Here is an 18,402-nt window from a genome sequence, read left to right as displayed (position 1 = left end):
ATCTGGGTCCAGCAATTCAGGTAGTTAAGAAAAAATAAAGGAAAAATAAAGAAAAAAAAGGGAAAGCATGTGTGTTAGGCTGGTTTCACACTTGCGTTGTATTGACGGGAGCGGATTCCGTCACAAATGTAGTACAGTTCATTTATTTACAGTCTAAGCGCATCACCATGCTATTGTGTGCTTCATACACTGCCCACATGTGTCCACATGGTGTCACGCTTCCACTGTAAATAAATTAACTGTACTACATTTGTGACGGAATACGCTCCCGTCAAAACAACGCAAGTGTGAAACCGGCCTTATACTTACCGAGTCTCTTGAGTGGCTGTACACTGCTTCCGGGCAGTGCATACTACTTCCGGGGCAGCTAATGATCCTACATACATATGTACTGCTTCCCCCACCCACCAGCAGTCCCATCTCTGATTGATTGCAGTTAGACATTTACTGATACTTACTGATCTGATAGACGCCTCTCAATTACTAACAGCAGGGCTTGATGCCAGCTGTCACTACACAACTAGAATCAACCCCCAACTACCATTACCCCAATTTCCACCACACCAGGGCAGTTGAGAGGAGCCAACGCGAAAAGCTAGAATTGGCGCATCTAATGTGATGCGCCAGTTCTGGTGTGGCTGCAGACTGGTCTTTTTATGTTCCGAAGGGCCCAATAACCATGAATCTTCCCTGCCTGATAATATCAGCTCACAGCTGTCTGGTTTACCTTTATTTCCATTTATTTATTTAATAATAAAAAGCTGTCCAATAAGCTCCACAGGAATCAATTTTATTGTATGCTGTGGGTTGTGCAATTACTGTATATGTCTATATGTCTATATTTCAGTCTGCCTATATGTTTGTAAGTCTATCTAATCTATTATTTATCTCTATTATCCATCTCTAGCCTCATTGGTGTCAAGAACGATAGAAAACCGCAGGTGAAAAACACACATTAAAATGCTGCAAAGCCCGAGTTTTTGACGCTGCATTTTACCTGCCAAGAGATTCAGAAGTAGTGCAGGAATTTCTGCAACCAAATACTCAATGTGTGCAAAAACCCTTTGGTCTACGAAGGAGGAAAAAAAAAAATATTATGTAAAATATTATCACCTACATTTATTTAGTATGAATAGAATCATCTTTTTTATAGCATAAGTATAATCTTTTTTTTTTATTTTTTTGGGAGAGGGGAACTAGAATCTGTGATGCTGTATTTAATTACATAAAACATAGTAATCCAAAGCATCATTATTAACTCTTAGCTCCTTGCACAACAAATAGAAGGAAAAAGAAAAAGTATTGTGAAAAAATAATTGGCACATCCAAAAAATATAGCACAAATAGAATCAACTATTTTTACATATATGCCAAAAAATAATGGCCATGTCCGACAATTTAAAACTAATAAAAATGCACAGCAGCATAAACAAATGGAACCATCTGAATGTTTGATAATATCTCTGTCTGGGACTGAGTCACTTCAAAAACTCTGCTGTGTTCATGAAAGATGAGCGAACCTTTGTAGGTTCAGTTTGGTGGCAGCAAATGAACCGAATCTTCACATGTCTGAACCTTGCCCAAGGAGGTTCGGACACACTAATTGGTAGTTTGAGTCTCCTCTCATATGCAGCCAGCCATAAGCAGATCACCTCCGGGGGAGGGTAGACAGGTATTTTCAAATTTTTGTTTGGGGTTGAACACTACATCCGATCACGCAGTTGTTATAACCAGTGTGCGCCGTTCAAACACTGCAAGAGGCTCGCACTGGGCTGAGCACTAAGTGTACCTGGGCACAGTTTTAAGTTTGCATGTACAGCATTTGAACTCCGAACCCGAGCCCTGTTTTTTTAAGTTGGTGTTCAGTTCGAAAACCGAATCTCAGGTTTGCTCATCTCTAGTGTTCATCATAGCTGACCATCATTCCTGATAGGTGTATTTATTTCATCTAGTTTTAGGAGTCATACGTTTATCATTTTTGGGGGTCTTTTTGTATAAGATATGTCTAGCACCATTCATCATCATACTGCTGTTTGTTTTATTAGTTTTAAAATGTTTCTCTTGGTCCATTACTTGTTTGAATATATTTAAAAAAAAGTTTATTCTATTTATGCTATATATTTTGAATGTGCCTATTTTTCATACTGGATAATTCTTTCGGTCTATATATAGCGCAATAAGGATATTTGCTGGTGATAGTTATTTAAACTTTATTAATTAGGCACTCCTATTATTACAACGCGTTTCAGCAGAATTGCTTTCATCAGGTAAAATAGGAGCCTATTTTACCTGATGAAAGCAATTCTGCTGAAACGCGTTGTAATAATAGGAGTGCCTAATTAATAAAGTTTAAATAACTATCACCAGCAAATATCCTTATTGCGCTGTATATAGACCGAAAGAATTATCCATATACCCCCTCCCTATTGGGAATCGGTAATAGCTGCAAAGGACCTGCTGACATATCAAAAAACCCAGCTGGTAAGCTGGAGGATTGAGGGAAAAAAAACCTGAATTCCATAGTGCCGGTGGAAATCAGTAGCCGACATTGATACCCTAAATCTGGACTCCTGAAGCCTGGACACAGGATCTGTTCGGAGGAACTCCAGTCTGATAAGCTGACACTGAAGTTGTGCGAGGGCGCACAACCAACAAAGGTGAGCAATTCTAATATTATAAACGTTAAAAAGGATTCCACGGGTGCTTCTCATAGTGCGCTTGTTTTATTATCTATTTATTTTTCATACTGCACTTCTTTCTTTTTTGTTGCATGTGTTTTCTGTTTTGTGCGCTCAATTTTCACTTTGTGGTGCCACGCGTTGCGTTATTTTTTTTAACTGCTAGGCCTCAGGAATACTTGGGGACTTTAGTCAAGTTGCCAAAACAAATCCTGATTTGATGCTGTGGCGCCCCAGAGGCTTCAGTTGCCACAAGGTACTGCACCTCACTTTAGGTGCGGTATTCATCCTGGGTCCAGAGAAGGTCAGTACCGGTTCCACAACTCACAAACTCATACATACAGTCAGGTTGCCCTCCCCATTGGGGACAGGGCTAGGGTCAGGTCTTAAGGTAGTCACCAAACATGGAGGGCTGCCACCCACTAGTGATAAGGAACCTGGGGAGGAGCGGCCACCAGGGGGAGTTAGCAGCTCACACAATAGTGAGGAGTTCTCCAACAGGAGAGGAAAGGAATAGATGGGTTTTTCGGTAGCTTCTGTGGGAAAGAGGAGACAATATGGTCGCCAAGGGGAGAGCTTCACTGCTTCCTCGGGACTGGTGCAGTGCAGGGTGCAGAGCCCTAGGGTGCAACAGACATTACGTTGTATCACCAGAATCTGCAGGACAGGGGGATTGTAGGTCCCTCTGGCCGCCACCAGTTCCCGGAGCACAGTGGCACATAGGCTCCAGAGTCATGATCAAACGTCAGACCCCACCACGGACCCGCATCACCTGCACACGGGACGGGAGCTAAAACTACAAGAACCATGGTCCCCAAGTAGCTTCAGGCCACAGGGATTCATCTCTAAAAGCGCAAGAAGGAAGGGCCCACAGACTATCAGACTGGTTCTAACCTCCGAAGGATCTGGGATCAGCTGGGGCCCATCATGGCAGTGAACGGTTACCTGAGGCAACAGTTGAACTGTGAGTAAAAAGACCTGGAACCGCAACAGCTGACTCAGCCTCTTATTTACGGCGCCAACAGCCATTACAGTCCCTTATCATCCTCCCTGGGGCTTGCTCCACCTGTGGGGAGCAGAATCATCCTTGCTGCAACACCACCAGCCCCGGAGGATATCACCCTCAGCGGCAGCTAATCCCTGGCCGCGTACCACAGGGGCATCACGAGATAAACTACCATATCATCATCCTCCCTTTTATTGTACATCTTGGGGCCATGAAGCCGGGCAGGGCCTGATCCGACATCACCGGCCCAGCGACGAGTAAGTTTAACCCCTTGCCCCATGGGTGCTACAATGCCATGGTCACTCTTGACTGCTGTAGTTAAATTGTTAACCAAGTAAATAATTTCTACAGTCCAAACTGTGCACTGAAATATCCCTACACATGGCAGGGAGTGAGATGGGAGACAGTGAGCTTTAGGACTGAACAATAGGATGCCTTTTCATATCCTAATAGATAATGGGATGTCCAATTGCATGTGAGAATGCAGTGGAATGCAGCGTCTGGAACAGTTCAAATAGAAAATAAGCCACATCCTTATGGTGTTGGACAAAGACCATTACAAACCTTTATTTTTGTTCCTGTAAATTCTTTATCTAAGATATATTTTCCCACCTTCCCCTATTTTCTAATTCTTTTTAGGACATGCTACAAATATAAGAGCACTGAAGGAATTGGGAATGATAGTAAAATTCATACACATAAAAGCTTGGAATGTGTCAGAGGATGCCATAATAACTAGATATTCTGCCCTTGAAGCATCAGTAAATATCCCAAGGATGCATTATATGGCTCTATGGTTCTATAGTTATTGACTCAATGATGGCAGTTGTACTAGAAGTTGCTAATGTAGCACTCGGAATTAAGGGCAGACACACAGAGAAGAGGGCCCCTGAACAAAAACAGTATATGGGCCCATTTTAGCCCAATAACTCATCAAAATGCACAATTCCACCTACTTTGGAGGTAGAAATGAGCCCCCTTCTGGGACCCTGTGCAACTGCACAAGTTGCACCAATAATATGTTCATGGGTGGCTTAGTGGTTAGCCCTGCAGCCTTGCAGCACTGAGGTCTTGGGTTTGAATCCCACCAAGAACAACATCTACAAGGAGTTTGTATGTTCTTACTATGTTTGCTTTGGTTTCCTCCGACTTCTCCAGTTTCCTCCCACACTCCCAAGACATACAGATAGGGACTTTAGATTGTGAGCCCCAATGGGGACAGTGTGGCTGATATATGTAAAGCGCTATAGAGTTAATAGCGCTATATAAGTGAATACATTTTATTTTTATGTGTGCCCCTGCCCGGTATGTACAATATTAAGGATTACATTAATTTAAAAAGTATACTGTTATATAATACTATGAATAGAAATAAAAAAAAAAAAAAAGAAGTAATCAACTTTAAACAGCAAATGATTCTTGAAGCTCACCTGTTCATGTTAACCTGTTAATACCACTTTACAGTGAGAACTTGAGCTTATAAGCTCTGCCTGATGGTTGCCTCTGCCAGCCAAGATTTTAGCACATAGGTTACCCTGGACTCATGACCTGCCTGCCGAAATTAGAGAATGGAGAAATACCTAATATACAGCTGATACCATTTCTGATTTGGAAAGCAGTATACCAGCTGTGGCACGTACATAGTATTTACCCAAAGGTAAGCACAAAGCCATTCTAATGTCACCATTCTGAATAGATATAAAGATGAGGTTATTTAATGTGTTCTCTTATTGAGGGGAACATTCCTAGGAATCTTAGCTGTCACTTCATCTTGTTGCTGCATTTTTGCTTCTGGATTCCCACTTTCTTGTCCTTTCATGACAGATATTAAGAACACCCTTTGAGATGTGGGTAGGAAAACTAACCTCTTCACTTTATTACAGGAGCTCAGCTATGCTATTAAGGATGTGTCAATCAATAAGCCTGTCATCTGTTCCCAATAGCAACCAGCAGAACTTTTTATGCAGATTGTATCCATATGTAAACTGTCAAATAATGTTGAAAGGAATGTATACCTCTAAAAAAAGTGATGGTTTAATAGTTGCATTAAGATCTGATGAGTGCCTTCCTTATTCATGTACTAAATTGTTTCATGTCACTCCTCTGACACACCTGTCTTCACTGAAAGGCGTCTGCAGCACAGCGACGGTCTAAAAGCTGATCGTAAAATCCGTGCATAGTGCATAGGATAATTTCATTCCAAAAATCAAATGTCTTTTCAAGTTTGAGGTTAGATCCCTCAAGATGCTTGGTTCCACTTATATTCTCATTATAGTCAGAAGGCCATGAAGTCCAAATTGATATACACTATTTGGACAAAGGTATTGGGATACACCTCTGTATAAAACCCAGCACCTAAGCCTAGGCAGTTTGCTATCACTTATGTTTTTGTTTAGTGTAACGTCAAACATTTGTGAAAGGATAGGTCATCCTAAAGAGCTGACTGAATTAGAATACATTACAATAATATGAGAGAACAGTGGTAAGAAGTCAATTTGGGATATTTCTTCCCTTCTAAAAATTCCACTCCGAAAGATATTTTTGAAAAATTGTAGTTTTTAGAAAACACAATCAACTCAGTTGTGAAGTTGCAGATTATAGAAAGATAGAGTAGCAGTACCGAGTACCGAGAGAGATCGTGTATAAGGCTAAGAACATACTTTGCGTTTCCACATGCGTTTCCACTGCTTTTTTGGTCCGTTTTGAGAAGCACCTTTTTGCTGCCTAAATGCATCCGTTTTGATTTTCCAGCAAAGTCAATGTAAACTGTTGATTTTCAGACGACACTTTGCGTTTTTAAACGCTGCGTATAATTTGCATATTTTGTTGCAAAAACCATGCGTTCAAAGAAGGAGCATGTCAATTGTTTTTGCCATTTTAGGTCAGTTTTGCTAACATTGTAGTCAATGAGAAATGGCAAAAACCTAGATTCCTTCAAATTCCTGCGTTTTACCTGCTTTTCAGTGCAGAAAACATGCGTTTATGACTACCAAAACGCATGCTTTTTGGACTTCAAAATAATGATTTCATATGTCCCTTTACACACACACACATAATCCGACAACTAAATTTGAGAAAAATATGCATTTATTGCTTTATTAGCGATAAAATATATATTACCGCTATAATTTTATGAAATATTTTATCCTTTTTTTTCTCTTTTTTTCATTCTGTATGACTGATTAAACTTTATTTAGCAGTGTCTTGTTGTTCAAAATGCATTTGTCAAAACACAGGTGAAAAAGCATGCAAAAAGCGCTGAAAATGCATCTAAAACGCGGAAAATACGCATGCGTTTTCAGCGCTAAAGTTCTGAAAAAGGCAACTTTGGTCAAATCAATTAAGCCCAAAACGTGCGTTTAGAACTGCAAGCAGGTGAACGCAAAGTGCGTGCTTGCCCTAAATGTTCCCAATAATGATGAGCATGCTCGGCAGTCCTCAATACTCAATTGAGCATTGGGGTGCTCGGGTCCATTCAGTGCTCGTCCAAGTATCGTGGGTGCTCAGATGTGTCGTTAGTGAAACATCTGACACTGAGACCCAGTTCCCTTCAAGGAATGATGGGAGCCAGCATGCCAGGGAGTGCCGCTTGCAGTCTCTGAATGGCTCTCAATGGGGGTAAAAACAATGTTTTCGAATGCTGTGTGTAAAAAAAAATTCCTACTCTAAAGGGAGTGTTACACACAGCGATATCACTAGCGATATCGCTGGTGAAAGCACTTGCCCCCGTCGCGGGCAAATCGCTGCCCGTGGCGCACAATATCGTTAGGAGCCGTCACACGGACTTACCTGCCTAGCGACGGCGCTGTTGCCAGCAAACTGCCTCCATTCTAAGGGGGCGGTTCGTCACTAAGCGGCTACCCAATAGAAGCGGAGGGGCGTAAATGAACGGGACGTAACATCCCGCCCACCTCCTTCCTTCCGCATTTCCAGCGACCGCAGGTAAGCTGCAGTTCGTTGTTCCCGAGATGTTACACATAGCGATGTGTGCTGCCTCGGGAACGACGAACAACCTGCATGCTCAAAAATCTACGATTTTACGGAACGACGTGTCAACGATGGACGATAAGGTAAGTATTTTCCATCGTTAACGGTCGCTCCTTGCTGTCACACGCAATGACGTCGCTAACAATGCCGGATGTGCATCTCGGAATCCGTGACTCCAGCGATATATCGTTAAATACGTCGCTGCGTGTGATGGGGCCTTAACCTCATTGCAAATGCTCTGCTTATGACTGGCTATATGTTGGCGGAAAACCAAACTTCGAGCAAGGAGCACTTGAGCATTGTAGTGTTCACTCATCATTAGTTTCCAAATCTCTGCTAACTCAATAACTGTTCCAAACCTCCCTTAGCATTACTATCGGCACAATAACTGTGCCCCTGAAGTTTAATTTCATGGATTTCCATGGGCCAACAGCTGCAAAGAAGCTTTACATCACAAAGCACAATTCCAAGCATCAAATGGAGTGGTGTAAATTGAATCCGAAACTATGGAAATGTGTTCTGTGGAGTGACAAATCTATACTTCTCTATCTGACGTTCTGATAGACAAGTCTATGTGTTGCAAATGCCAGAAGAACACTACATACCTAACCATACTGGGTCATTTGTACAGTTTAAAGAGTGTTTGTCACCCTGAAAATGCAATCCAATCTATAGGAGCCATGTTATAGAAGAGAAGGAGCAAAGTACATTGATATATAGGTTTATAAAGAGGTTTAGAATTTGTATTATGGCAAGCAGCTAAGTAAAGAAAAATGAGTGGCCATCATTACTTTAAGAAATGAAGGTCAGTCAGTCCAAAAAATTGGGAAAACAATTCACACATAGGAGAGCGGTTTATCCTGTACACAAATCATCCATTTTCAAACCTTGCGTATTCTGTCTCCACTTTTTCCACCACTTGTTTACCAAATGAACAGACCTTAGTTGAACAGGTGATGGACATGTTTTCGGAGCTTTCATACTGACTTGTTACACCATAAAATGCCCCTTCATTTCTTAAAGTAATGATTTCCACTCGTTTTTCTTTACTTAGCTGCTTTTTTCTTGCCATAATACAAATTCTAACAGTCTGTTCAGTAGGACTATCAGCTGTGTATCCACCAGACTTCTGCACAACACAACTGATGGTCCCAACCCCATTTATAAGGCAAGAAAACCCACTTATTAAACCTGACAGGGAACACCTGTGAAGTGAGAACCATTTCCGGTGACTACCTCTTGAAGCTAATCAAGAGAATGCCAAGAATGGGCAAAGCATAGTTTTGATGCCTTCAATGTGAATCTACAATTTTCAGAGTCATGTAAGTAAAGAAAACTCTTTGAATGAGAAGGTGTGTCCAGGTAAAATATATCTTTGTACCGTGTTAGCCGTTAGAGATAAAAAATTGTTTAAAAGAACTGAAGTCCTCAGTGGTTGATACCTTTTAATGGCTAACAGTTAGCCATTAAAAGGTATCAACCACTGAGGACTTCAGTTCTTTTAAACAATTTTTTAAGGTGTGTCCAAACGTTTGGTCTGTACTTTATGTCATAGTGATCACGCAGGGCACAGGAGCTGTGCATGCATGATTGCTGCTGGGAGCTCAGCATAAGTTATAGCCAAGCTCCGGCTGTTACAACCAGGCATGGTCTCCATGCCACTCCTAGCTGTTTATCTCCCTAAATGCCACAACCAATACAGATCACAGCATTTAAGGGGCTCCCACATAAATTGTGACCCCATGACATGATCCCAGAGGCTCAATTGTTGCCACGGTAACCTGAGGTTGTGATAACGACCTTCAGGTCCGACAGCTACGTTAAGCCTATCAGACCATGCCAGGAGCATACGTCAGTGTCTCACTGACATATATAATGTATTTAATTGCTTCTGCATTGCAATACATTATACCAGCCATCAAACTAATAAAAGTTAGTCCCAAGTAGGGACAAAGTCAGAAAGTAAGAAAATTGTAAAAATACGTAAAACAAAAAAAGAAAATAAAGAGCAAATATAAATATATATATATATATATATATATATATTATACCAATAAATGTGCATATTTATCCAAAAACATACAGAAAAGTACACAAACTTGTTATCCCAGTGTCTTGGACAACCCCATTTATAAAACTGTGACACTAATTAACCATTCAGTGAATACCATGAAAAAAAGCGAAGCAAAAACTATGAGAAAAAAGTGTAATAAAACATGATAAAAAAAGTCATATATAAATAAAGTATGTCTGAAAAAATAGTTTTGTCTTGCAAAACAAATCTCTCAGGATAAAGCAATAGGGATCAGTGGACCCCTGAAAGTTTGGGTTTGCCGTGTTTGCTCGGACTTTAGTTAAAAGATTGGTTCGGGATCCAGACTTGACCCAAACTAATACTTTTGGTGATGATGTCAGTTGTAAATTAACACACACAATGGAAAAATGTTTATTCACCATTGGATTATGTTGGAACTTCAAGGATTTTTTAAAACTAATAAATTGGTGAATCAGAGATTGCAGGGACATCAGTAACTCAGTGACATCACTGCTCGTGAGAAATTCCAGGTCTGTCACTAAATGGGAGTGACCTATGAAGCCTTTTTTTCTGAGCGAGGCTCCATAGGTTGGAGTAGTGACTCGGAGGACGTCTTTGCACCAATATACTATGGATTATGTCAGAGCTTCGTGGATTTAAAAAAAAAAAACAAAAACCATTGGTGAAAAAGGGATAGTGGAAGTTTTTCTTTCTAATAAACTATTTTTTTCTGTGTGTGGGTTTGTGTTTTTTCAGTTTACACTTACTGGGCAGGTAAGGTGGGTATCTGATACATACCTCTCCATTACAAACCCCTGGGTTTGATGCCAGTTGACAATTCACAGTTGACATAACCCATAACAGTATTACCCCAATTGCCACTGTGCAAGGTAAATCAAGAAGGGCTGGCCAAAGCGACAGCATTGGCGCATCTAATGCCTGCACCACTAGTGGGGCATCTTCTCACTGCTATTTTTAGGCTTGATCAAATAACTATGGACCTTCTCAGCTTCATAATACCAACCTGCAGCTTTACCTTGGCTGGTTATCAAAAATGGCGGGGGCATATGCTATTTTATTTTATTTTTTAAATATTTATTTATTAAGTTAAACCAGGGTAAAAATGAAATGCCACTAGAGGGTACAAGTGTACAACACTGTCTATATGCCTTCTCTAATCTTAGTTCTGCCTCCTACATTAACTCTCCCTGAATTGCTTCTAGATGAGAGAGTGTCAAGCATCGCGCTACTGAGTCTCATATAAGACCCGATGCTGCGGTGCTGCCAGCTATTTAGAGTAATCGCAGTAGCCAACATGGCCACGGTACTGTGTATGGTAGGTGACACGCCCCCCAGGGCCAAGGGACTCAGAACCGGGCCGGACTAGTCCGGGCACGTCAGCCATGGCGGGGTCCGGTTCCGTGACCCTGGTGGTGTATTTTGGAGTAAATAAAAGCGGGGTTTAAATAAAAGAAAATAAAAATGAATGAGTTTTTGTCGACTTCGCCACTTGCAGTGTGCGGCCAGGTAATTTGGGGCCGCCACTGCAGGTTTCTGCTGGGACTGATAGAGTGATGCAGCCTGGATGGTTAGAGCCCTCCGCCAGTGTGGCGCCCCTGACCCGGTCAGGCACCACTGAGTACTGCACCCTTGCTGGGACAGTACTTCCAGGTAATCCTAAGGGCCAGAACGAGGTGTGTACGCACAGACACATAGCAACCAGTTGTCCCACACCAGTAGATGGGACCCTTGGGCAGTCTCCGGAGGGGGGCTGGCTTGAAAATCTTGTCAAGGGGTGAAGCGGAGGGGCTGGGAGCTATAGTGCAGAGGTTGTCAGGATAGGAAGAGGAGAACCAGTCTGGTAGTGGTAATCAGCGGTCGCGAGGTGCATATGCGCATCAGACCCTGCACGGGGTAGTAACGGTTAGCAGGGGAGAACGGTCACTTGGTCAAACAGAGTACGGTGCTCCTGGTGACTAGGCACATACGGGGTACAGGTCCCTGGAGCATACTCCAGTTTAATGACCTACTAAACCTGCCGGTGAAGGGAACTACAAGTACCTCACCAACCTCACAGAGTTCGAGTCTCAGCAGCAACGCAGGGACCCATAAGGGGACAGAGCCTGAAGCCATCTCACTTGGTCCACGCTACCGGCAAATGGGCCAAACACACAGGAGAGAAAAGGCAGTAGCGACTCCCTGGATAGACCCTAAGGTACTTCACGTCAGGGGGTTATCCAAACACAGAGTGCTAGGAAGGCGAGCTAACAGGTTACCCTCAGACTGGTCCGAAGGAATCCTGGTCTTACCTGGTTAATCACAGCAACGCCCGGGTCAGCTCACAACAACATCTGAGTGAGTAAAAACCAGTTGAAAGACTTTTGGGCTCAGCCTGTGTTATTCCGGGACCCACTACCCTGCTCAACCGAGTCCCTGGGGCTTGCCTCACTCACGGGAGGCTACATCATCTGGCTGCAGACCCCATCAGCCCAAGACACTCGTAAAACCTGCAGCGGCGGTCATCCACATCTATGACTGCAAGCCGTGAGTGGCGTCACGACATATAAAATAAAAACTGACATTACCTGTTGTCATATTGAATAAGCCCTGTGGCGTCCCTGAACAGGATCATCACCCCTGGGGTGTCACATCTTATTTTTGGCGTCACGAACAGGATCGTCACCCCTGGGGCGTCACACAAGCAGGGACAGGCCACAGCAGTGGATGATGGGGGTTGTAGTGGGAAAACAGTCTATGTGAGTGCACATCATCAAGGAAACAGTCCACACCAATATTGCAGTTTAAATTGCCTTTCTTTACTTTGCTGTGGTGGTACCTGAACCCGCGGGTGTCGATCCCAGGTTATCTGCTGTCCTTGTTCTCCGTCCCATCTGTTACCTGGGTTTGCTGTCCTCCATGCACACTTGTTGTTGATGGGCTCCCGTGGCCTATAACTACTTCGGAACCCCTCTGTTTCTGTCTTGGTCCTATTGCAGGCAGCCTTGACTATTTAAGGGGTTCAGTTCCCGGTCCCCCCTTTGCTGCTTGTGTTTCAGACTTTTTGGGTTGGTGATGGACCCTGGAGATCTTCTCTCCCGGCAGAGTTAACATCTGACCATAAAGTGTCCTAGGGTCTGCACCCCGCTTAGTGTAGAGTCCCGTGAGCCTTGGTTCCGAACTTCCACAGACCCTCCATGGTACCTGGAGTCTCATGCTTCCACAGGTAAGCCACGGTGCCTGGAGTCCCGTTTCGTACTCCACAGTTCTCACTCCTATTACAGCACTCCGTTCTCACTGCAGGTCTTTTCAGTACTTTTCACTTTCTACTATTTCACTACTACTCCTCTCATCCTCTCTCCTTCACTTCTCCTCACTCTCTGCTGACAGACTCTCCTGACACTCCTCCTTCTTCACCTCATTCTGACTGACTGCACACCACTTCCTCCCGCCTTTTCCAACTGACCACTGGCCCCTCCCTCTTGCTGGGTATCTCCTACAGGCTGGGTGGTACTATCTAGTCAGTGTCCTCCCCTTTTACCTGTTACTAGGCAGTCTCCCAGTTTGGTGTTGGGGTTGTGTGTGTGTGTGGCCTGAAGGTGCTGGTGTGTTCGCTCTGGCATGGATATTCCGGGGTTTGGATTTCCACGGGTTACATTTGTGGCACCTGGTACTGCAGGGGTGCTACATTCCCCTTGGTTAACCTCAGCACGTCTGTGGGCTGCAAAAATAATAAGGTACAATTTGTCTTTTAAAATTTGTAAACATTTCACACATCAACATATAACTTAACATTCATCTCATGCAAGGGAGGTATTTCTTGAACCGTTGCAAACTTTTTGAGCATTCCCCCCAGCACCTACCACCCAAAGGTCCTGAAGCCAAAACCCTTCTAAGGAGGCAAGTCACCGGTTCCATTAGTGACCAGGTCTCGGCCTACTCTACCGCAGACCTTTCCTCCAGCCATCCTCTCCTTGGTGGCGGTGTTCATTAGGGTCCTTTGGTGAAGTAGTACTCTGATTTTGGAACAATTGTGCAACTATTTACCTACAAAGTTATTGTCACAACGAGTCCTGTGACTGCGGGTACATATTTTTATATTTCAGACAAACCTGTAAAGCAAACACTTTGAAAGGCACAAATCAACATTTTCAAATATTATCAACATTTTATGCAATTAGGTGACTTCTTCAGAGATTATGCAAGCATTTTTAACTGTAAAATCAACAGTTTTCAACATTTGCTGGAACAGTCCAAATAAACAAACACAACAAACTGAGGTAGCCTGGGTCAGCTGCTACAGCTGCATCTGGGAACCGATCCCGGCTCCCTGGCCCTGGACATCTTCCAGGCATACCCGAGCAAAGTGTCCTGGCTGACCGCATTTACGGCAAACTGGTATCAGGACATCAATGGTATTAGAAACAGGCTCCTCATCTGAGAGGGACTCCTCCTCATGCTCCGGCACCAGAATCTCAGGCACAGAACACATTGATAGTGACGTACGATAACCATTTCCTCCGAAGCGTGGGACCCATGCTGCCTCCGGAGTGCTGGAGCCCGAGTCTGTCTCCTCCAGGTCCAAGGTGGGGGGTGCTGGGACGACTTGCTCGGCGTCCGCTGAGACCGTGGCCGGATCAGTACAGATGCCAGTCTCCTCCTTTAGTAACAGGGTGATTGGCATGATCGGTGCCACCACGCCAGGTGCTGCCGCTCCTGCATTGTCGCTAGGCCTTGGAGACTCGCCATCTCCCTGTCCCTCCATCTTGTCTCCGCCTTGGTTGTTCTCACCAACCTTTTCTCACGGGACTGGAGCACTGTGGGAACTATGGGGTCAGGCGGTTGCACCTCTTCCGTCCTCAGAGGCGTTGTGGGTAGAGCCTCTAGTTTCGCACCCTTTTAAGCTTGTGACTCAGTTATTTTTACAGTCCAAAATGGCGGCAATTCAAACATTTTAGTCACAATTCACTTTGTAAGGCACACTTGTCACCTGGTTTCACGGGTCTTGTCAGAATCCTGCCAACTACACCAAAGTTGACCCACTTGCCCCAGCACCAGGGGACTCAGAACCGGGCCAGACTAGTCCGGGGATGTCAGCTGTGGCAGAGTCCAGTTCCGTGACCCTGGCGGTGTCTTTTGGAGTAAATAAAAGGGTGTTTTAAATAAAAGAAAATAAAAATGAAAGAGTTTTTGTCAACTACGCCACTTGCGGTGTGCGGCCAGGTTATTTGGGGCCGTCGCTGCAGGTTTCTGCTGGGGCTGATGGAGTGATGCAGCTTGGATGGTTAGAGCCCTCCACAAGCAGGGACAGGCCCCAGCAGTGGATGATAGGGGTTGTAGTGGGAAAACAGTCTATGTGAGTGCACGTCGTCAAGGAAACAGTCCACACCAATATTGCAGTTTAACTTGCCTTTTTTACTTTGCTGTGGTGGTACCTGAACCCACGGGTGCCGGTCCCAGGTGTATCCGCTCCCCTTATTCTCTGTGCCAGCTGTGACCTTGGTTGGCTGTCCTCCGTGCACACTAGTTGTTAATGGGCTCCCGTGGCCTAGAGCTACTTGGGAACCCCTCTGTTTCTTATTAAGTCCTATTGCAGGCAGCCTGGACTATTTAAGGGGTTCAGTCCCCAATCCCCTCTTTGCTGCTTGTGCTTCAGACTTTTTGGGTTGGCGATGGACCCTGGAGATCTTCTCATCCGGGAGAGTTAACAGCTGATCATAAAGTGTCCCACTGTCCTAGGGTCTACACCCCACTTTGTACTGAGTCTCGTGAGCCTTGGTTCTGAACTTCCACAGTCCCTCCGTGGTACCTGGAGTCTGCTGCTTCCACAAGTAACCCATGGTGCCTGGAGTCCTGCTCCGTACTCCACAGTTCTCACTCCTTTTACAGCACTCCGTTCTCACTGCAGGTCTTTTCAGTAATTTTCACTTTCTACTACTTCAGACTACTCATCCTCTCCTCCTTTCTCCTTCAGTTATCCTCACTCTCTGACAGACTCTCCTGACAGACTCTTCCTTCTTCACCTCATTCTGACTGACTGCACACCACTTCCTCCCGCCTTTTCCAACTGACCAATGGCCCCTCCCCCTTGTTGGGTCTCTCCCTACAGGCTACTATCTAATCAGTGTCCTCCTCTTTTACCTGTTACTAGGCAGTCTCCCAGTTTGGTGTTGGGGTTGTGTGTGTGGCCTGAAGGTGCTGGTGTGTTTGCTCTGGCACGGATATTCCGGGGTGTGGATTTCCACGGGTTACATATGTGGCACCTGGTACCGCAGGGGCGCTACACAGGCAATCACCACATGTTGTCTGGCCTTCTAACAGCAGCGAAATATGTGGTGCGAGGACTCGAGCTTTCTCTCAAGCACTTGCAATACTCAATCTAATAATGAGCTTGCCCAAGCACCTAGCTGCTCTATTGAGTATTGAGCAGTGGCAAGCACGCTCGCTCATCACTAATGAGAATGGAATTATTTTTTCTGCACCACTCAATAGAATAACATTTTGTGATGCACCTGTGGTGTCAATATGCTTTTGTTTACCCCTTGATGAATTCATTTAGGGATGTTATTTGTAAAATGGGGTCAATTATGGTGCTCTACTTTCTTAGCATATCAGGGGCTCTGCCAATTTCACAAGACGCCTCCAATGCATTCCAACCAAACCCTAACTCCAATATGGTGCTTCTTCCTTTCTGAACTTTGCACTGTTCCTCAAAAGAAGTTCTTTTTTTATTACATATGGAGTATTGGCCAACTCAGGAGAAAGTACGTTACAAATTGTATATTCACCTGTTTCCTTTTTTGGAAATTAACCCCTTAACGACCGTGGGCCGTAAAATTACGTCCTAGCGGTCATAATGTTACTGCCCGCGGTCTGCCGGCGGCAGCATGCCGGGATCGGAGCACATCTCAGCTGATTTTCACAGCTGAGATGTGTGCCTGCTAGGCACGAGCAGAATCGTTATCTGCTCGTGCCGTTTAACCCCTTAAATGGCGCTGTCAATATGTGACAGCACCATTATAAGCGCGATCGCGGTAAACTTTTACTTACCGCCCGATACCGGAAGTCACGTGGCGCGATCACGTGACTTCCGATAGTTGTCATTGTAGCACAGGGTCATGTGATGACTCCTGTACTACACATGAATTGCTTTCACTTTCGCTGTGCCAGCGGCACAGCAAAAGAGAAAGAAAGCATATCTGCTGTTTACAGCTGTATAGCTGTGATCAGCAAATAGTGCAGAGCGATCGGAATGCTGATCGCAATAGCCCCCTAGGGGGACTAGTAAAATAAAAAAAAAGTAAAAAAAAGTTTTAAAAAATTAAAAAAAAAACAAAAAAACCTAAAAGTTTAAATCACCCCCCATTCGCCCCATTGAAAATTAAAGGGTTAAAAAAATAAAAAATACACACATTTGGTATCGCCGCGTTCAGAAACGCCCGATCTATCAAAATATAAAATCAATTAATCTGATCAGTATACGGCGTAGCGGCAAAAAAATTCCAAACGCCAAAACGACATTTTTTTGTCGCCACAACTTTTGCGCAAAATGCTATAAGAGGCGATAAAAACGTAGCATCTGTGCAAAAATGGTACCGTTAAAAACGTCAGCTCGAGACGCAAAAAATAAGCCATGACTGAGCCATAGATCCCAAGAAATGAGAATGCTACGGGTCACGGAATATGGCGTAAAACGTGCGCCACTTTTTTCGGTCAAACTTCCGATTTTTTTTTAACCCCTTATATAAAAGTAAACCTATACATGTTTGGTGTCTACGAACTCGCACTGACCTGAGGCATCACACCCACACATCAGTTTTACCATATACAGTTAGGTCCAGAAATATTTGGACAGTGACACAATTTTCGCGAGTTGGGCTCTGCATGCCACCACATTGGATTTGAAATGAAACCTCTACAACAGAATTCAAGTGCAGATTGTAACGTTTAATTTGAAGGTTTGAACAAAAATATCTGATAGGAATTGTACACATTTGTTTACAAACACTCCACATTTTAGGAGGTCAAAAGTAATTGGACAAATAAACCAAACCCCAAAAAAAATGTTTATTTTCAATATTTTGTTGCGAATCCTTTGGAGGCAATCACTGCCTTAAGTCTGGAACCCATGGACATCACCAAACGCTGGGTTTCCTCCTTCTTAATGCTTTGCCAGGCCTTTACAGCCGCAGCCTTCAGGTCTTGCTTGTTTGTGGGTCTTTCCGTCTTAAGTCTGGATTTGAGCAAGTGAAATGCATGCTCAATTGTGTTAAGATCTGGTGATTGACTTGGTCATTGCAGAATGTTCCACTTTTTTGCACTCATGAACTCCTGGGTAGCTTTGGCTGTATGCTTGGGGTCATTGTCCATCTGTACTATGAAGCGCCGTCCGATCAACTTTGCAGCATTTGGCTGAATCTGGGCTGAAAGTATATCCCGGTACACTTCAGAATTCATCCGGCTACTCTTGTCTGCTGTTATGTCATCAATAAACACAAGTGACCCAGTGCCATTGAAAGCCATGCATGCCCATGCCATCACGTTGCCTCCACCATGTTTTACAGAGGATGTGGTGTGCCTTGGATCATGTGCCGTTCCCTTTCTTCTCCAAACTTTTTTCTTCCCATCATTCTGGTACAGGTTGATCTTGGTCTCATCTGTCCATAGAATACTTTTCCAGAACTGAGCTGGCTTCATGA

The sequence above is a fragment of the Anomaloglossus baeobatrachus genome, chromosome 4 (assembly GCF_048569485.1).
Source record: "Anomaloglossus baeobatrachus isolate aAnoBae1 chromosome 4, aAnoBae1.hap1, whole genome shotgun sequence".
NCBI classification, from domain to species: Eukaryota; Metazoa; Chordata; class Amphibia; order Anura; family Aromobatidae; genus Anomaloglossus; species Anomaloglossus baeobatrachus.
This window is presented reverse-complemented; position numbering follows the sequence as displayed.